This window comes from Sinohyriopsis cumingii, unplaced genomic scaffold (genome assembly GCF_028554795.1).
Source record: "Sinohyriopsis cumingii isolate HCF-2022 unplaced genomic scaffold, ASM2855479v2 utg000349l, whole genome shotgun sequence".
Lineage (NCBI taxonomy): Eukaryota > Metazoa > Mollusca > Bivalvia > Unionida > Unionidae > Sinohyriopsis > Sinohyriopsis cumingii.
In genome coordinates, this window is record NW_028315889.1 from 225,034 (window position 1) to 246,676 (window position 21,643).

The 21,643-nt window shown below is 42.8% G+C and overlaps 1 protein-coding gene across 3 annotated transcripts in view; it reads left to right on the top strand.

The window, feature by feature from the left end:
* Nucleotides 1-21,643, top strand: part of LOC149774295 (P-selectin-like) — a 144,434-nt gene that overhangs the window by 36,784 nt on the left and 86,007 nt on the right. The gene's annotated exons all lie outside the window — the stretch shown is intronic.

The window sequence follows — 21,643 nt, forward strand, 5'->3', positions numbered from 1 at the left end:
TGACCTCTTCCTCCATCACTTTTCTCATAAGTTGTTCCGATTTCTTAATCTGGTCCAGGCCTTTTTTGACAAAGGACCACTCTGTCCATTCCATTACTTCTTCCAAAAAACACCTTACTTCTAGCACATTATCCATGGCTTCTTTCAAGTGGCCAATCTTTACATACTCTGGATCTATAAAGCCTCTTAGTCTTTTTACTTCTTCTTCTATCATCTCTGCCACCAGATCCATGGCTGATTTTAGGTTTGTCACTTGCCTTCTTACAAAATCCCTGGTTACTTCATACTTCCATTCACGTTCAATCCTTTCCACTGCATAAGCTCCATCCACCATCCAATACCAAATGTCCTTTAACTGGTTAAACAATTCTGTTACAGCTACCATTTTCTTTCCTTTATTCCTTAGAATGGTGCGAACGACGAACGTTGTGGGTTCTTATACTTAAAGTGCGGACGTGAAGGAAAACATCCACCTAAAACATAAAATTGATCTTACCTAGATCATGACCAAACAACGCGCGGACGTGAAGGAAAACATCCCCCTACTTTCTCATTTCATATAATAAAACCCAAACTATACTCTCCACATACGCTAAGAAACAATAAAGAAACCCATAATCTACCATTCACACAAACTTACATGAGCAGTTACAAACACGAACACAAACACATACACTCCCACTCTGAAAAAAGAGTTAGTGTTTATATTCACACTACTCTACCTACACACATTGGCAAATTGATGGTTATTTCTTTTCTTGAGTATTGTGTAGCCCTGAAAAGGGCTGTTTTTTTGGAACTTCATGGACACCTGGTTAATGGTGGCACCTTCCAGGTCTGGCGCCACATACACATCTTGTTCCCCAGTTACTTTTTACTTTTTTGGGGGAGAGAGCAGAGGCAGGATATGTGGCTTCAGAATCCCAATTTTCGGTTTCTGGGATTCTGAAATTTCTTCTTCTCTCCTTTTCCTCCTCCTCTTCTTTGTTTCTTCTCTCCGCCTCTTCTTTGTATCTTCTCTCCTCCTCTTCTTTGTTTCTTCTTTCCTCCTCCTCTCTTATCCTTCCCTCTTCCACAATGGCTTCCGCGGCCAGTTCATTTAGTATGCGCCTGGCATATTCCAGATGCACATGAAGTTCCAACAGTTTTGCCAGTCTCGTGTTCATTTTTGGTGTTGATCAATCAACAAGGGTAGCTAGACTGCCGAACCAGTTTCAATTTATAGTGAAAGCACGGACGTGAAGGAAAACATCCCCTAAAAACATAAAATTGATCTTACCTAGATCATGACCAAAAACAACAACGCGCGGACTTAAAAAGAAACACTCACTCACTTTTTATGCTACCCATTCCTATTCTAAAAAATTTTCATTAATCACTTCAATAGACTATTTACATACTCAAATCAATCCAATCTAACCCCAAATCTACACCTCAAACACCAAAAAACATTATTTTAATCTACTATCCACACCAACTTACGTGAGCACTTACAAACACACAATCCTATACACAAACACATGCCCTCACATTTTTTAAAAAAGAGTTAGTGTTTATATTCACACTACTCTAGCTACACACATTGGCAAATTGATAGTTATTTCTTTTCTAGAGTATTGGGGTAGCCCTGAAAAGGGCTGGTTTTTTTTGTTTGTTATGTTTGTTTCTAAGAATGCGATGTCCTCTAAGGATAGACTTTCTGGCAATAGGTCTACTTCTTCGGAAAGAGAAGAAGAACTCTTTGGTGTCGATACGACAATCGACAAAGCCTCTGTCAGCTTCAGGTTGCTGTTGTTGTTGTTGCTGCTGTTGCTGCTGTTGCTGTTGTCTCTGAAGTCTGTACTTCTCTGTCCATTCTTCTTTCTCCCTGTTCACTTCTTCTCTGAAGAGCTCTTCTATCAGGACTTCAGTGACTTTTAACATTCTCACATTCTCTATTTCTTCTGGCTTCGGTATCAGACTGTGTCTGACCCTGTGCAAATTCACGTAGGCTTCGTTTAGCTTAGCTAGTTTGGAGCACATCTTCGTAGGAGGATGAGTCGACAATGGATGGTTAGACTGGAAACAACCCCGGTTCTTAAAGTCAAAGCGCGGACGTGAAGGAAAACATCCCTCCACGGTTTTCGAGCCGCAACGTTCAATGAGTGTCATGAGAGGGATAGTAAGAAATGAAAGAGCATTAATCCAACATTCTTATAGCTAAACAAACCACAAAGGCATTTTTTTTTCAAAACACAACATTTTTTATTCAATAATCACTTAACACTAAACAACAACTCTAACATATTTTAAACAATAATCCAACAATATAACATCAAACAATTGTTTCAAATCACAAACATTTTTTTCTCAATTCACAATCTACTTTAAACAGGGCTGACAACGTTGTGAATGAAATTCTGATTTCCACTGTTGGAAATCATTAGGCCATTGATGGACACTACGTTTCCTAGCTTGAGACAAAAGATAAGCATAATGGTCACAAAACCATCTATCTACTTTCACATTGTTTCTTGAAGAAGAACGAGGATCAAAATGAGTCACTAAATGTTCTAAGGAATAGCCCAGGCTGCGATGATGCAGAAAATACACACAATATTGTCCACACACCAAGGAATCTGTGCCTTGTAATTTCACATTATTGAATCGGGTGGTTTGAGCATTTCTTCTCATAAAGTCGATGATATCGTCTTCCAAAGGAGCCAATCCGTACGAATCGAAATATTCCACACATCCTTCTTGAGGAAAGTAGACGGCTACCCAGTGGGTTCCTGGGAGATGACTGTATTCCGTGTTGATCACGTAAGCTTGATGGCCTTTAGGTTTGCGATGAAGGAGTTCATCTTTAGCACAGACGACAGGATTCCAAGAAGCCGTATACGAACTGTGGTTCAAAAGGTAATAAAGTTCCCAGGTATCCATGTTTTGTGTGGTTTTTTTTCTTCTTCTTCACAGGTAATAATAAGTCATCAATTCGATCCTGACTTTTTGCTTGAAAATGTCTGACAAATAACCGTTTCTTCGTTTCGTCTCCTCACTCTGATTCAGGAGAGCTTCGATACGATGGATCTCTTGAGTGGTTAATGGTGGACAAGAATGTTCACGCAAGTCTTTATACCACTGATGCAACACGACTTCGTCCGAGATGAGACTCCAAGCTTCGTCCAGATACTCGTCCAATTTTTCTTCTTGACTTAACATCAGGCATTTATCGTGTTGAATTTGACTGGGATGATCGTTTTGACATCCATAGCAATTTTTCTTGATCAACTCCGTCATTTTTTCGGCCAAGTGTTTGGCAAAACAGCAGACTAAATGGGCTTCTTGTTCTGGCCATCTTGACTTCATCATGATCACTTCTTCTTTTTCCATGGTCTCCTCACATTTCATGTCCAAAGTTTCTCCACTAGGTAAAGAGGGATAACAGTCTTCAATAGCTTCTAATAGTCTAGAATGACTTCTCTCAAACTGTTGATTTCTATCGTATTATCGAATTCTGCATACAGGATGACGTTCACCGTTACATCAGGGTCTCGGTCTTTAAACTGAATTTCCACACGAATCTGGCCAGATTTTATAGGGTGGAAATGTCCCTCGTCGCTGCCTTGGTCTGGAGTGAAATCGAAAGCCCACAAAGCGTAGCCTCCTGCATAATCCTCGTACGTAATACCGTGACTGGTGTTGGTTCCTAACTGACCAGTGGCTTCGTAAAGGGGCAAGTACAATCTCAAGTAATTCTTCTTGGTAAAGTCAGGTTCAAAAGGTCGGGTACACAAGGTCTTGCCATCGCGACTGACTTCAATCTTGGACACGCCAAAGTGTTGAAAGTAGAAAGGATTTTTAGCGATAGTTCCGTTGAAGGCTTCATTCTCGACGATACCAACGATCAAACGTTTGGGTAACTGTCCTTGGAACAGATGATCTTCGATCATGGATCGCTGTGCCTTTGGAATGGTGAAGGTTTTCACTTCCGCACGTCGTATGGGATACTTGGCGGTCGTTCTGCTCAACGTCTGACTGATGTCGTCACCCACTTTAGGTAACACTTCCACACGGCGTACGTAGAGTCTGGCTTCTTGGATTTTGGTTTTGTACTCGTCAGCATCAGCCAATAAATGGAAAGCGGTACTGCTACGATTCAGTCTCAGGCGGACATCCACCCCGTTTAGCAAATATTTCTCTTGCAACCACATGTCCAAATGCAAACGATCCATCAGTTCTAAACTTTTGTTGAGTCCTATGATTCTGTTTCTTCGTTCTACAAATCCCTCATTGTATTCTTTCTTTTTATCAGTTGTATCAGTTTCCAATAATTCAAACTGACCTGCTTCGTCAGCTTCCCATACCACACAGGCATTGAGATGAGTGTTCTTGGCGTCTATTACGTACGTCAAGAGATTTTCCAGGTAGGCACGGTAAGGGTAAGTATCTATGCTGCTACTGACTAGTTTGTTATTCAAGTACAAGTCCACTCCACTGAACAAGGAATGCATGAAATTGTTGACGGAAGCTACTGCTTCAGTGTCTATATCACCTCCTGTTTTATCTAGAACTTTGACTTTCAGGTACAAGTAACTGCTATTCAGATCGATGTAATCTTCGAGTTGTCCTTTGATTTCAAAAACGATGGGAGCGGAATCGGTCAATGAGGAGACGGGGTGAAATTCCACCCACTGGGATTCTTGCATGGTCATCATGGTGGGGGGCATGGCAAACAGATCCAGTTCCGTCTTGGAACAAGCGCAAGACTCTCGGTGCATCATTTTTTTTCTGTGTTTCAATAATCGAAAACGTCTAAGTCTCGAACGGTTCTTCTTTGCTTGGCCTTTCTAGCTTGAAGTCTGGTGAAAGGGTGTTTTCTTCGTCGTCTCTTTCTGCCTTGTCCTTGCTGAATGCTTGTCTCGGTAGCGTGCAGGGCATTTATAGGTGTGTCTCGGCGACCCAAAAGGTCTTTACCCGTTTGCAGCAAGACATTTTTGCATGCCCTCATGAAGGCTTCTTTAGGGTTTTGTTTGTCGATGATGACATTTTGAGAAATTCTTTGCCTTGCGTCAGTGCCGCATCTTTCAAGGCGTGCAATCCGCGTGTCACCATCGGTTTCAACACCGGGGCCACCGAACGAAAGGCCGATTTCAGCATATCTCCTAAACCGTGTCCTCGCTGTCGAGCAACCCTTCGGTACACTGGATACATGACTTACGAGTCGTGAGAGAACCGTTTTCGAAAATGGAGTTTCACCGTGACTTTTCCTTTGGTGAATGGAATATTTTGTCCCAGATCTCCTTTTATAGCAATGTTGACCGTGTCCAAATACGACTTGCTGACAGGCAAATAGTGAGGATGTACAAATTCGCGGTGGACGTGGTAAGTGTTTCCACCTTCCTGGTCACTGGTCGTGGTACTATCCACTTTGAAAGGAATGACACGCAGTAACGGCACAGAGGTGTGTCCCACCACGTTATACTCCACCACATCGGAGTACACGAACATCAAATTCAGTCCTTGGTTCAGTTCTACAGGGAATCGAAAAAACTTGTAAAATTCCGTATTGCTGTTGATCTTCGGTTTAAAATTTGGAGCCATTTTTGTGTCTCCACCTAAAATATCAAACAAGTCATGATTAAAACTGATGGACAACGTTTGGGTGTCCTGAAATTTCATCAGTAAGCGACGAGCCACTTTATGGTACTCCAGGGTGACACTTTTTTTGACTCTGTTCAGGGCTTTGCCAAAGGCTAACTCGAACCTGGAAACAATGGTGTCCACCAAATGTCGACCACTAAAATAAAATCCTGCCGGAATTTTCAAGGTGTAGATATTGAAGGGTGAATTGTTGGATGGTCTTGTGTCCCCTGAAAACCCGATGTCATTCATGGCTTCTTGTAATTGTTGGTTCAGGATCTCGACCTCAGAAGTGTTTTGCTTTTCAGTGATGTTTTGGATTTGTGTAGGGTGAATCATTTCTACCAAAGCCACTTCCCAATGGGCTTCGTGATCTAAGGGGATGGCCTGAGGTAATTTGGCCGTGTAACAGCACAACGTGTTGTGGGGAAACATCTCCATGGAACTGTCGCTGGGTAAGGTTAAGTAAAATTGGATTTGGTGACTCATAATTCCAGAGTTCTGTGGCTGTCCGAGGGGTTACTGGACGTCAGAGGCGTGTCTCCGCCCAAAATGGGGTTCTGGTTGTGGTTGTGGTTGGAGTGGTGACTGGCACTGGACACAAGGTTCCCGTGGTTCCCGTTCGAGGAGAATTTCAGGGAGGGATTGGGAAGCAGGTAACCGATGCAACTGCTCAATAAAATGGTCCACAATTGTTTGTATCCTTGTTGCAAACTCAAATTGGCAATGGCTGCCCCGATCACACAATACACCACGAAGATTTGGCAGAAAAAGACGATTTGCGTTTTAGGCACACGTTCTCCACACCACACCCACAAGGGTTGTTTTTGTAAATCTTGCACAGAAGAACTGGGTGAAGGAGGAGTGGTCGACGTAGCTGCGTCTGTGTGAAAAGGCATGATGGTCACTTCTTTTTATAGTCGATGACTTGCGAAGCGTCGATCCAAGAATCAAAACTGGGTGGATATCCTTTCCAACGTACTTTGACTTCTTTGACACGTCGTTTGCCCACTTTACGGGTTCTGCGTTCGAGAATGCTTTCGATGTCGTACACGTCGTCTTCTTTTTTGGTGACACGTTGTAACTCGGGCAAATAAAACGTTCCTTTGAGCACTTCTCCGTTCATGTCTTCCAATTTATAGACGCCAGGATGACGGCCATGCACTCGTCCAGTGACGCGAAACAATTCGGTCGTCCAGTTAGGTAAGTAACCTTTGTCGAAAGTGCATTTGGTTTTACCAATGCGCACCCAATCTCCTACGGCCAACATTCCACTTTTCTTGGGGACAGCCCTCGTCGGGGACGTACCAAACAGACGCTCAAACACCAGCACTTCGTTGTCGGGAGTCACTTCTTGCGGGGCACGTCCGATGCTTCGATGGTAAGATTGGTTGTACGCTTGCACCAGGTGCGGTAAGATGTCGATGTACTTCAGAGTGTGGTGATGCGTGAATTAGTGCGTTGAAAACGTTCCACGATGCTGGCTTTGGTTTCGGGATTCTCGGTGGTAAAAAAATGAATGTCACGTTTCTTTAATTCTTTTTGGAAAGCTTGGTTCAGAAATTCGGTGCCTTTGTCCGTTTGCCATCGAAGAGGGTGACGACCGCTTTGTTTCAACACCCGTTGCAGGGCTCGCACTAACTCGCTGCTCGATTTGGAAGTCAAGGGCACGACCCAGACAAATTTGGAAAAGACGTCGATGACACAAAACAAATATTTGTAGCCACGATTGTAACTGGCCAAATGAGAGACATCTGCTAAATCGGCTTGCCATTGATGATCGATGCCTTCCACTCGGGTGCGACTTCTGGCAAACTTGCGTCGAATGGGTTTGTGTAAAGTGTAGGTAGCTTGTTCTTGTAACTATCGTTGCACCTGAGGTAAACGGAGACTTTTCACTCGAGTTTTGGCAGCACGATACAATTTTTGAACTCCTGCGTAACCTGCAGGATGAGAGGGATCTTAGTAAATGCTGGCTAAGACTTTTTCCATTTTTTTTGTGTTTGTGTGTTAATAAGACACCCACTCTTGGAGGATGCTACTCTTTTTCTCTTGGGGTACTTTCTTGGATTGCAACGCTTTGCGTGTGCGACCGGCAATAGGTGTTGAAGAGGAGGATGTCTGAGCGGGGGATATCGGTTCTTGTTTCACTTCTGTCTTCACTTCTGTCTTCACTTTCTTTTTCTCTTGTGATGAAGAAGGGGTGGCCATCATTTTTTTAATCCATCCAATTCTGGAGGTAGGTGGTGTTGTTAACTTGCGTACTTTTTCTGGTGGAGTTTGAAACCCTTCTTCTTCTTCTTCTTTTCCTTTTTCTGTCTTGGTCACTGGTAGTAGTGGTACTGGTACTGGTACTGGTACTGGTGATGGTGCTGGACTTTTCATCAAGGTCTTAAAATCTTTCAGAGTGGGTAAAGCTGTTTCGTCTAAAGCATTCTGGTGAAAGAGTTGCAGTCGTTGCAAGAGTTGACCGTACTTTTGCAATTTTTCTGTTTCGGACAAATCTTGGCGATCCATCAAGGACTGCAATTCGTTTTGTAACTGGGACATCTCTCTCAAATTGGGATTGGGAGGTAAATGCGGGGTGCGTTGTTCTTGCCAACGATGGTATTCCATCCATCGTTTGTAAGGCACTAAAGCTAGTTTTCATCCTTCCATGGGGTTGTCAGGGGTCGATTCTGAGATCTTGGGACTTCCGAGGGCCTTTTTATCTTGCTCCCACCAGTCCTCCCAACATGGTTCCCAAGACTCCTTTCAGTAAGGGGCCTAACAAGAGAGGTAAAATACCTCCACGTTGGACCAACATCTTCTTTTTTTGACGAATGGGAATTTTCTTTTGAACCATTTGGCGAAGAACGTGACGATGTTTGCTTAAGCATTGTTTCTGGTGTTTGGACAAAGGGATCGTGCCTTTCAAGACGTTCAAACAACATTCGCACACGGTATCGATGACCTCTTTGGAGGCCGATTGAATGAGTTTTTTTCGTAGAGGTGGAGAAGCTTTGGACAGGACAGATAACATGTCCCCATGTTTGACTAAACGTGGTGGTAGTCCTTTCCTTTTCTTTCCTTGGGGTTTTCTGGAGGGTGACATCTTTGAGTCTTCAGGAGCACCAAAAAACACTGATACCCGCGACTTGGTCACAGGCCTTTTTTTATACTGGAACGCGTCGCCACTGATTGTCTTTACGTCGTATCAATTTGAGGACAGGCATGACACGTCGTGCAGGGGTACGTAACGGACTAAATCGAGCCAGTTCTTGCTTGGACAAATTCAGTAAACTTTGTAACATGCCCGATCTTTCTTGGACTTTGATTTTGGGAGAAGGTACTTTGTGAGCAGCAGCCACTGCCACTAAATTGGAGGGTCCTGCCACTGGGGAAGTTCTTTTTGGGGTCATCACCGGAGAAGTTCTTGGTGTGATCAACGTCTCCAAGTACTCTTCAGTTCTTGGTGTCATCAACGGAGAAGTGGATGAACGTGAGGATGCCGGAGACGCAGTCACTGCTGTGGCAGGTCGTGGTTTGCGAGTGTAAGGTTGCGTCCTGGCCGAAGTGCCTCTCTTGCGACTAGTTTTCTTCTCTGGACTTTTCTTTTTCTGGGGACTTTTTCTCTGTTTCTTTTTCTGAGGGCTTCTTTTCTTTTTCCGGGGGGGGGGGGTGGTGTCTGGTCAGAGGAGGGTCCCGCCACTGGAGAAGTTATTCTTCTTGGGGACCTGGTCTTTTTCTTTTTCTTCTTGGGGCTTCGTTGGACTTTTTTCTTGGGGAGAAGTTTGGGGGCATTAGGATCCCATCTTAAGAGAGAGCGAATGATGACCCCTCCTAGAGTACCGCTCCCTCCAGGTTTCAAAATGATTTGTTTTTTGGTTTGAGTGTCGATGCGGGGATCGGCCAGTTGGACCAAAGCGACTTTGTTTCGATCGAAAAAGCGTTTGGTCTGATGAGGAATCTGAATGATTCCTTGGAGTATTTGACGTGCTGTCACCGTGAACCATCGTAAGACTTCTTTGAGACTAGCTTCTAAGACACGAGCTCGTATTTGTGGATTTTTTTCTCGACTGATCCCATACAAGGCACGAATCAATTTGACGGGAAGATGCGACTGAAGGGACGTGATGTTCACACTGAGACAGACGAAAAAGGGTCTGAGGTTTTTATAGCTTTTTTATGTGGAGTGAAATTAATTCGAGGACGGAGACGTGTACAGGACAGGTCCTCCGTCTTGGCACCAGTGGTGAAACAAGTGGGTACGAAATCGCAAATCCTCGGGGGTCGTAGGTTTCAAATCGACGAGTAAATAGGCGTGTGGCGTTTGAGTGGCATCGTCGTACGCCTGAGTCAGCCAAGGCGTTCCTAACTGTTTGGCTAAGACTTGCACTTGCGATTTATCTCGAGGGCTTTTAAACAAGACCACGTAATGCGCATTGAGACTGATGGTGCGATGGGCTTTACTTTGTTGAATCAAATTTTGGGTGATGTAAACGATACTGGCATTACGGTGATGCCCTTTGCGCGTGAACCACAGTTTAATTTCTTCTTCGTCTTCTCCTAACATGTCGTCGAAAATGACCAAATGGGTTTGACGGGAGTCAGAGACGATGCTGTCGTCTTCTTTAGGAATGCCTTCCACAAACACGATGGAATTGCCTTGACTTTCTCGCAAGAGGCTGTACGCCGATTGCCACTCTTTGTAACACCACACGATCCGTTGAGGGGGCCGATCGATCAAATGATGTTTATGTTAGATCAAACGTTTGACGAATTCGGTTTTGCCTGAACCGCTAGGTCCAGCAATGAGCATGTTAAAGGGATGGCGAAGATACAAAGCCTCCCAACTGGCACGATCTAAGTGTTCGTCGATGACTTTGACAGTAGAGGAAGAGAGAGCAGAGACAGCAGAGGTAGCCATAGTGTGAGAAATGTCACGAAAACAAACAAGACAAGAGTTTATATACTTTTTCAGAACACGTTTAATGAATGTTTTCAAACATGAATACGAAAGACAAAAATACATAAAAGCCAAAGGCTTAAGTACAAGGATAAAAGGCACATGATAACCATTAACGTGGAATAAACACAAGTGTCTCTACAACATGTTTTGGGTAATGTTCTAACCAGTTCTATAGTAGGGGGTAAGGTCACACAAGTGTCCTCCCGAAAGGGTCTTTCAGGCCTGTCGACGACAGTCCTGTCCTGGGTGACGGGTTCTTCTGGCACCGTCACTAACACGGGTTGAAAAGTAACTTTTTTCCTTGAACAACTCTCGTGCATACTGGGCCACTTCTTGGGTCCAAGCCTCAAAACCCCATTCTTTCCAGGCACGGACATCTGTCCAATGGGGATGTAAGTCACAAGCTACACACACATCGTCATACACGTCTTGGGTAGCTAAAAGTTGACGAATCTTTTTTTCCCGTAGAGGTCGAGAAGTATCCAGATGAAAACGCAAGCTTTGAGCAAAAGGAGTTTTTCGTGACCATTTAAGGCCATTGAGGTGGTAGGTACTGATCGTAAAGAGTCCACAAAGAATCGGCTGGTAAACGAAATCCCAGAAAACAAGTCACTAAGACACACACCACTTGTCGACCCAAATTGAATGGATACAGTTCTTGTAATAATCGATGGTAATGATCCACGGTTTGAATATGGTCATTGAGTTCCTTCCACGGAATCTGTTCAATAATATGTGACATAATCCGTGGCATGGCAACTTGATTTTATAGTCTCTTTGTTTCGGAAGCAATAAAGGTAATTTCTAACAAGACATGTTCGGTCTCCAGTAGGGAATTTAAATGTTACATACTGTAACTGAAACGTCAGAGTTTGTCTAGATGTTTCGTCTTTCTCTAAGCAGATTCCATGTAACAAATGTTGGTAATCCTTTAACTCGTCTTCCTCAATATGTTGCAGTAAGTGAATCTCGAAGTAACCAAAATTACGAACGTCTAGTTCATCATCATTCACAAACTGAAAGTGTTCAACAAGGTCTGACCACTGAAAAAATTTCTGACGAATCAGTCCTCTTATACCATTCAGGTACCAGTACCAATGGTTAAAGATCTGGTGACGTAACGGATGCAATTGTTCTTTACCTTTGACTTCTATTTTGACCAGTTCTCGGTAAATCCTTTCTCTCAACTCCTCAGGCAAGCCCAAAATGTTCTCTTGTAAAGTATCCATAAGTATATACACTGTTTTTGGAATCGTTGGGTGGTGGCCAATAGCCTCGTTTACCTTTGTGCCTGATGTAATATCCACTCATAATCAGTCTTCTTATACTTTGGAACAGAGCATAATTTTAAAACGGTTGAATAACTTTGCGTTTGCGTTTCACTTGTATTTTGATCAGTTCTCAGTAAATGCGTTCTCTCAACTCCACAGGCAAAACACGAATGTTCTCTAGCAAAGTATCCATGAATAGGTCATACTAAATCCTCTTTGGTCTGACACAAGAAATGTACTCTTTGCACAAACATGGTTTTACTTCAGTGTCGAATTTAAATCGTTTAGTCACTAATCTACACATTACAATTCGTTCAGAAGTTTCCTCTTTCACTAAGTTGACATTTTGTTCAAGATGTTGGTAATTCGTTAACTCTTCCTCTGGAATTCGATGCAGTACGTTTACAATGATGTAGTAGAGAGAATCGTCCATAACAAACCAATCCTTTTTAAAACTAGGGGATCGTTGATCAATGTCTGTCCAATGGAACACTTTCAATTGAATCAATCCTTGTATAGCCTTCAGGTACCAGTGATTCAAACACCGGTGACGTAACGGATGCAATTGTTCTTTACGTTTCACTTGTATTTTGACCAGCTCTCGGTAAATGCGTTCTCTCAACTCCACAGGTAAAGCACGAATGTTCTCTTGTAAAGTATCCATGAACAGATTATGGTAAGTTACTTCAATGTCTCGGTCCCACTAAGGGTAAGTAATGACAATTCGGTGACCATCGAGCATGTTCTACGTAGGCCGAATCTTGCGGTTCCCAGTAATGAAGTGGCACACCGCAACTGAAGCACTTGACTTTATCTCCTTCGCCCAAGTAGAAAAATCCGGCTCTGGCTAATTCTTCGGGGGTCGGTCCTCCCAGATACTAAGGCCATTTTCCTTTGAACGATTGAAGACGATTTTCAAAGTCGCAGTATTCCGACAGACGCACAGAAAACGAATATTCGTCTTTCACAGGTTCGTTTCGATGAGGGTTGAGTGACATGGGCAGGAGTTTGCTCAGGGCTGGATGACATCCGTAGGGGGGTAGAGGTGAAGGTGAACATTCCCCTTTAAAACGAAACCCAGTAAAGTGTCCAAGAGGACGAGCGGCATCACTTTCGCATCCCTCAGGTTTGACACGCACAGCATCACTTTCCATGATAGGGGTCGTAAGAACAAAGTTCCCATGATGCTTTACGGCATCGCTAAGGTCACAACGTACAGCATCGTACCCATCGCAAGGCTCACAATCGCATTCCACTTCAGAAGCCTCACACTTGAATTGTGCCTTTCTAAACAACTTGTTTTGTGTTTCTTTGAAAGTATTCATCTTGTTCGCTTGGTCTTGGTAGTCCCAATGAACTATCGGTCTTGCCTAGGGTTCCTTTTTATATACAGACCAATACCGACGTGTCCATACGGTAAGGTGAAATGATTGGGAAGTCGAACTCGCTTCTGGTACACGATTTGATAGACTTTTTCCAAGGGCCGACTTACGATGTGGTGAGTGGGTAAACGTACAGTCTTGTTCGGTTGATAGGTGGTCACTTTAAAGTGTCCATCCTCTCCCGATTGCAAGGCTTCTTTCAATACCCCAAAGTTGACCACTCGACTGGTACGATAATTCAGAGTCAGTCCTTTCACTTTGCACGTGGTGTGCACTTCTCCTTGTTTGTCACGGTATTCGTAGCCGTAATTTTTGGGACCGCCACTGACGAAACTTAGAATCTTGTCGTCGGGATGCTCGTCTGTCCAGGCTCCTAAACGGTCTCCTTCGATGTCAGGGTGCTGTTGACTCGGGTGATGGATGTAAATGCAACTGTCGGTGTCAAAGTACAGGATGCGTTCCCCTAACAGTTCTAATGCTTCGTACAATTTTAAGCGAGCATGGGCTGTCACGTAAGCCGCAATGATGACATTTCCAAAAGGGTCGTCTTGTACAAAGTCAAGATCTTCTTCGTAATTGACCAAGATCAAATCCTCGCGAACGACATCCACGTGTTTCATGTATTTGGTTTTGTCGTGAATCATCTGGAAGTAGCGGGAAGGTTCTGTCAAATATTCCGTCTTGGGTAAACACGGTCGTTGTGCCATTTTACCCCACAAGCAATTTAACATCACTTTGGCAAACGATCGCCTGCCTTCGTTTTTCTCGATGTGGTCTAAAGAGATGCCTTCTTGTTCATAGTATTTCTCTTTTGAATTCTATTTGGTCTTCGGGAGTGTGACACCAGGAAGGATAGCCGCTGGCTTCTTGTTTCAGTTTCAAAAAGGCATCCACGTAGTCAGCGAAAATGCTTTTCTGACTGGGATCACCCTTGTGGTATTGTTGTGTCTTGGGAAAGTGGCAAATTTCGTACACTTCTGACAGTTGGTATCCCATGTCCAGAGCTTTGAACAATTCTACGCTGACCCAGGTTCCCGTCAAGGCCCGTTCTTCCTGGGTGTGCTGACAAGGTTGGTCTTGGTTGCACGTTTCGGCACATGTACGGCACAAGGGAAACATCAGTTTGCCTTGACAATGGTGAGGTAAGACGGGATGGTATAGGTTCGTGGGAGGCAAAACTTTGCACTTGATCAAGCCTTCGTATTGTCGAATGTTGACCAGGTCGATGTGTTCCGTCAGCAATTGCGGGTACCCTACAGGAAAGCGACAATATTTGCACACGTAGGGATACAGCGAACACACGTCCAAGTATTTGATTTCTTCTCCTTTCTCTTCGTCGGCTTGGTACAGCAAACAGGTGGCATTGGTCCTTCCTCCGTACAAACTATCCCTAGGGTTCAGCGGATCCATGAACTGGTAACTTTCCACGAGGCATTTAAACTCGGGATCGGTTTTCATACGGTGATCGTACTCGTGTTCCCACATTTCCACCACTTGGTATCCTTGCTGTTCCAACTTTAGGCGTCGCTGACATGTGTCCTGGTACAAGTCTTCCATGGTCCGTTGTAAAAACTGATTTTTAGTGTCACGGTCAGGGTAGCAGACGGGACATCCGTGAAATAAGCAACCGTTAAACTCGTACACGATCTTGGGGTTTTCTAAGTCTCAGCAATACGTTCCGATGGTCTTTTCGCCTCCTCCGTTGCGGGCATGCTGAATCCACTTGTCTTCCTTGTCGCACAAGTAATGTAACCAACGTAGGGCTTTGACCGAGTATTGACGTTTGACAAAGTGGGTCGTTTGAGGGCTGATGACAGCCACGGTGTTTTCAGGCATGAATCGTTGTCGATACACTAAGGAACACGCTTTGGCAATGGTGCAAGCTTCTTTCAAAGGATCGACCCCTCCGTGTTCCATGAACAGTTCTCGAAATTTTCCACAGCAACGCCGTAAAATGTCCAAGTCGGAACGACAATACTTTAGCATTTCTTCCTGAAAGTCGAAGGGGTCAGAGGCATGAGCCTGTTACCAAGCGTCGAAATCTTCTCGTTGTTCGGTACGCATGTTGTCGGGGTCGTAATAGTGAGCCTCAGGCAAATGGGGTAGAACGGCGTGTTGATTGGCTTCCGTATTGAAAAAGTGTGGAAAGTACCCTTTAGCCATTTCTGTCATTCCAAACGTTTTAGGCATTCGACTCAAAGGCATGGCCAAATAGCTCATCGAATCCTTAAACTGCACTTGTCCCACTTGCATGAAAATGATTTTGGCTCCGTTCAAAGTCACTTTAGGACGCTCGGTGCCTCGTTCTGTATGGTATCTCAAAAGAAACTGTCCATCGTATCCGGAGAAATTGTGAGCCATCACCGTGGCATGGCGATGACAATCTCCGTAACGTTCGATGTCCTCTTGGCTCCACGTCTTGTCGACGCGGTCTAAAACCCATTGGGCAAAATCGGCTAACGTGTTCGGTCCCCGAAAGATTTTTTCACGCCCTCCAGGAATCTTGCCGCAGTGAGGGCAATGACCGAAGATAGGTTCTTGAATGCACTTCTCGCACGCTCGATGAGCCACGCAGAAATTAGGAATGTGAATGCCGGTCTCTTGCATGCATTCGAAATCGAAAAAGATGAAATTGCCTTTCTTCTTGTGACCGTCCTCTTTCTCTGGTGGGGGTTCGTATTTTTGCGCGTAGCATTGGTGTTTCAAGTCCACGATGTGATGACAAATGTGAGATTTTTTTTTCCTGAACATACGTGTGCCTTGGTACTATTGGTACGTATGCCTTGTCCACTCGTAGGGCACAATCTCAGGAGTTGACAAGCACATTTCTGCTGTGAACCTTGCGTCTTCAGATGTTGTTGGTAACAGGTAGGGCTGACAAACGTGCGCAGACAAGTTGAACAAGGCACTGGTTCTTCGCTCAGACAGGGTGGAGAGGCCAAACATCCTGGACATTTCAATCCGCAATGCTTGTGTTGCTCTCGATTGTTATAACCATGGTCACATTTCTCACAGTAATAACCGTATCCCAGGAATGCAGTGATACTGGTAATGGTATCGAAATGGTCATCGTGATAATAAACATGAATGTATTTTCCGTCCTTAAAATCTTGGCCTCGAAACAACAGAGGCCCGCGCATTTCTTAAGGGTGCACTTTCAAGGTGTATCGTGGAGCTAGGGCATCTTGCAATTTTTGCATCTCAGGAATGCCACAGGGTGTGTATTTGGACAGTCCGGCTTGTTGTAACAGGAGTTCTGCTTCGTTTCGTTGTTTGGCTCGGTTCGATTTTCGAATGTTCTCCCAGGTTCTTTTCCATTCTACCGTGTCGTTCTTGTTGGCATAGGTTCGTCCCACCACGATGGCACGGGCTAAACACATCTGGTTTTGAGGGTTGTTAATTCGGACGAGACTTGTTTTGGTGTTGCGAAGGTCGTCCACCAATAACATCTTTTTGCGTCCAGTCCCTTGAGGAGGAGAGACGTGGGTCATGTCCAGTGTGGTTTTTCCATCGGTGATGTCAAACTGATCATTAGATTGTTGTACGTGTTGAATCTTGTCCATGACTTTGGAAGCGGTCAATTCTGCAGGGTGCTAAACTCGATCCAGACAGGGGATTTCAAACCGTCTTGTTGTATGGAAAGTCTCAAGTGATCGTCTTCTTTGGGTTGACATTGTCGCTTGAGTGCGGTGAGCAAAGAATCCCACACCCCAGTGATAAACACTTCTGCTTTCTCTAACGGCACTTCAGCCTTGAAATCTTTAAACTTCACTGTGTATTTGTAAGCCGTGGTTCTAAAGTTTCTAGAGGAGCGCTTTTCCGTCTCTCGAATGGAATAGTATTTTTCAGGGTTGACTAAGGGTGGTGAACTTGGTTTAGAGGGTTCGGATTCTGGTTCACTCATGTCCTCTTCAAAATCACTGGCATGAATTTGTGCCAAGATTTCAGCCCTGGTACGAGGCGATAGATCACGTTTCTGCCTCTTACTTTCTTCTTCTTTCTTCTTGAATGAATAGGATCGTTTCATCTTGAGTGCAAAACGTGAAATGACTCAAGTTTAAACACCATAGACTAATTTATAGTCATGGCAGACCAGCGTATACAAAAGGGTGTGTGTCTTGTCCTTTCACTATTCATTTCACTCTCAAACCGAGCACAACGATGGAAGAGACTACCCAGATGGAACGTTTCATCAGAGCTTTGCGAGGGGTCATTAGAAAATTCTCTTCAGACCAGCCGACGGACTACTCTCCTTTCTTTCGAGATAAAAGTCAAGATACTTGCTATATCTGTCAGAAGAAAGGGCATTGGTCTTCAGAGTGTCCAAACCGTCAAAAAAGAAAAAGAAAACAGGGGCTAAAAAAGAAAAAGTCAAGATACCTGTTATTATTGTCAAGAAAAAGGACATTGGTCTCCAGATTGCCCAAAAATGAAACAAGAGGAGTCAGAAGAAAAGAGGAAGTATTCAGAAGAAGAGAGGGATTCTTCGGAAGAAGAGAGGGATTCTTCAGAGGAAGAAGAGGAAGAAAGAAGACAATTCTATTTACAAGAGGCAAAGAAACAGGAGAAGAAAAGAAGGGAAGAAAATGAGGAAAAAACGGTGAAGAAATTCAAAAAACAGAGAGACTAAACAAGGAGAAAGAAGAAGTCAATGAACTTTTTTATTAAAGTGTTGTGTTGTGAATTGTGAATTGGATTGTAATAATGGATAAAAGAATAAATTAATGAGTTTTGATTTTAAAATAAGAAGCTACACTCACGCACTCATACAAAGACACGTACTATGGGGGGGGGGTAAAATGGGTTGTTTTTGAGTTATTGGCAAATTGAAAGGGTTATCTCTTTTCGAGAAATGTGGGTGGCCCTGAAAAGGGCCTTTTATTGGTGTAGGGGTGAGTTTAAGCAATCAACTTTAACTGCCTTAAGCCTTTGCCACGGCCAAGGCCTACTTCTGGACTGCGTAATGTTGATGATTGGGTTGAAATCACTAAGGGTGGTACGGTAGGCTTAGTCACAGGGTTGGCGTGTTTAGCTCGGGAAGGTCGTATTCTCTTCGGTCGTATTAAAGAAGTCTGATACATTTGTTTCAGACTTCTTAACTCCGCTAAAATGTCCAACAGTACCGTGACCGTTTGATTTTCACCCTCTTGTTCCTTTGCTGCTACTTCTTCTTGCTGTTGTTGCTGTTGTTTTTTTCTTACCTCTTCTTCTTGCTGCTGTTGCTGTAGGAGAAAAGCTTGTTCCGCTTCCTTTTGTCGTTGTATAAATTTCTCCAATTCTTCTTTCTGTCTCTGTCTAAAATTATCCACTTGCGGTAATGAAGAAGGTAACGAAGGTTCCGGAACAAATTCTTGCGAGGTAAGAAAATCCACAAAATCCCAATTCACCTCTTCTGAAAGTAAGTCCGGATTCCCTTGGGCAGTCTCCCCTGCTGGTGCACCCCAATGGATCGTTTTCTGAGTTTCCGTCATGTTGAATCACTGTCGCATAGATTGACAGCACACAAGCGCTAGCAAATCTATATAGACTACGTGACGTCACAGACTGCTCTCTTCGGATTGGATGCGGGCTGACTGAATTTTGTAACGCGTGTTCGGATTGGTGAATGAACTCAATCCGTTTCAATCCTTCCTCTACCTATAAATAAGCGCAGTTCACTGCATTGATTCACCTGTTCTCGTCGCTTCAAGATGTGGACCACAGTCGAATCATCCACCCTTGTGTCTTCCATGATGTTTAGGACGGACATGCTCATGTATGTCCGGTCCAAGTGGACCGTTGTCGACAAGTCAGACACCAGTCTATGGATACGAAGAGTATACGTAGAAAGACAAGGTTGCCTCAAGAGGACACTGATTTATGGCCCTCGAGTAAGACGCAGCTTGAGGACAAGAAGATGCCGCAGATGCCCTTTATGTTAATGGATACATTAACATAAACCCAAAGGCCCTTTTCAGGGCCACCCATATTTCTCGAAAAGAGAATGACTTTTCAATTGCCTACCCCTTGTTCAATTCCCCTTGTCCCTAGACAAACCCAAACTCTATTGACCATGTTCAATTTTCCCTTGTCCCTAGACAGTCCCAAACTCTATTGACCATGTAATGCTAATTCCCCTTGTCCCCAGATTGTCCCACGATTTTTTTCCATGTTAAATTTACATAGTCCCTAGATTGTCCCAGGGGGGGTCTGTAATGCTAATTCCCATTGTCCCTAGGGTATCCCCATATACTACTAGCAAACAATCTGATTCTCACCGGCATTTGGTTCGAACCAGCTGCCAACAGGGAATGCATTTTGTTTCTTACAGTCTGTGTCAAACACAACTGCTACAATCAGGCTACCTTTGACAAGCGATATTAAGGCGCACTTCACAAGGAAACGATACTGAAGAAGTCCAACGTTGACGATATTAACCAGGCTAGAAGCACGAAAAGAAATACGTTTTTGAAACAGCAAAGAAAGTCAAAGCCAATTAGTAGTAGTTGTTGTTGTAGCACAGTAGTAGTTTTTCAGCGAGCAATATTTAAGAAACGATCTTGTTGGTCACCATTTAATCATCCTTCCGTTTTCCTTGAAACCAATTGCATATTGTTACTACCTACAATTCAAAATTATAGGTTATTAATAACCCTAAATTTGTGTATCAAAAACCTCTATAATCCCCAATCCTCCAAGTAAACGTAAATGTAAGCCAAGTACCCTTATTTCCACCAAAATTATATTTTAAACGTGAGCCTATCGCTATAAGTTCTTTTGAAGTCCAACGACACCCACTGGCATATTCTCAGATTTTGTAATTAGAAAAATGTTGGCCACGATATTACTAGTCATTATCTGATTTTAATTTTTATTTTTTAGAAGAAAATAATGTCTATACATCGTTACTATCTTGCTTATTTTTTAAAGCTAAATCCAGTCTGTTATTTTACCAAAGCCACTCACACCATCTCCACCATTTAAAAACCAAAGTCCTCCTTTTTAAGAAATAATCCAAGGTTTCCAACTTGCCTATTCCTTTTTAATCTTTCTTCAAAAATACCAACACTCTACACTCTGGACACGTTAATATATATTGTATGAAATATTTCTAGGACACTCACATGCCTGTCCTCCTTTACTAAACTAACGAAAAAATATTACTATCTAAAAACGTTTCCTTGAAAAGCTCACGGCTATTTCAATATAACAAGGCCTACACATTATTTTCATATCGTTCAATTTATGAAAAAGCAGCTAACCGACCCAATCGTTTTTTACTACTTTTTAAATCTATGGGCCACTCACGGTCCTATCCATTTAATTTTTAAAAGTTTCTAGGTTACTCACTCACCCATCCTTTTCTAGCTTCTTGAAGCACCAACTCTACCCCCGAACAAAATAACAAAAACGACTTGTATTAAATCTCTTGGACACCCGTGCACCTATCATCCCTAGTTTATTTTGAAACCCTCAAAACAACAGTCAGCCTCCTGTCCTACAAACTGTGTTTTAGAGACACACCACCATAACTTAATATCTGAAATATAATTTTTGTTGTAATTTTATTGCAAATTGAAAGCTTTCCTCCAGTTAATTAGATGTCAGCCATGTCTTTAAGTAATTTAATCCAGACTGAATACATTATTATAAACGAAAAAATTTAAAAACTCTTGACTTCAAAAACTAAACATATACCAAATGAAACAATTGAAATGTAAATAAAAAGTCTTACCATAACCACTGAGCAATGCGAAATCAATGGAGTCGCGCCTTTAACTTTCACTTCAACTTTCACTTCTTGTTTGTTATTTAATATAGATCTGACATATCCAGTAATAAAACATTAAAGACAAAATCTTCCTGAAAATCGATGTAGTAATGGTAGCGTCAGATAGACAAAGGCAAGGCTAACAAAGACATTAGATTCAACATATTGTAACATAAGTAATACTCTTCATCCAGTTGTTTTATTTTGTGTTTTTTTTTTTTTTGCATAAGGTGCCTTTGACAAATAAAGCGCCTGTTGTGTCTGGGGTTGTTGTATTAAAAGGTGTCTTAAATATAAAGTACCTTGCAGACAAAACTGTTGCACTCTATGGGAACGTAAAATAGTGTTTTATATTGTAGGATAAAGAATCTTTTTGACATATATAGCTCTGTCAGCCCTGAATTAAAATTTTGTACGTGGCGCCTGTCGTAACTATTATGTTGCCCTATTTTATTTAAACCAGTAAGTGACATATTTAAGTTATTTAAATGTAGGATATTACAATTTCACATTAAAAGCAAGTAGCTAATAACATGAATTAATTTATTTTAGATAATCAAATGTTATAAATGTAGATACTTTCAGTTTAACATGTATTGTCCAGTGATTATTTTCTTTCTACTTTTACCCTATGCATAATAACAAGTTGTGTTCGAACAACGCCATC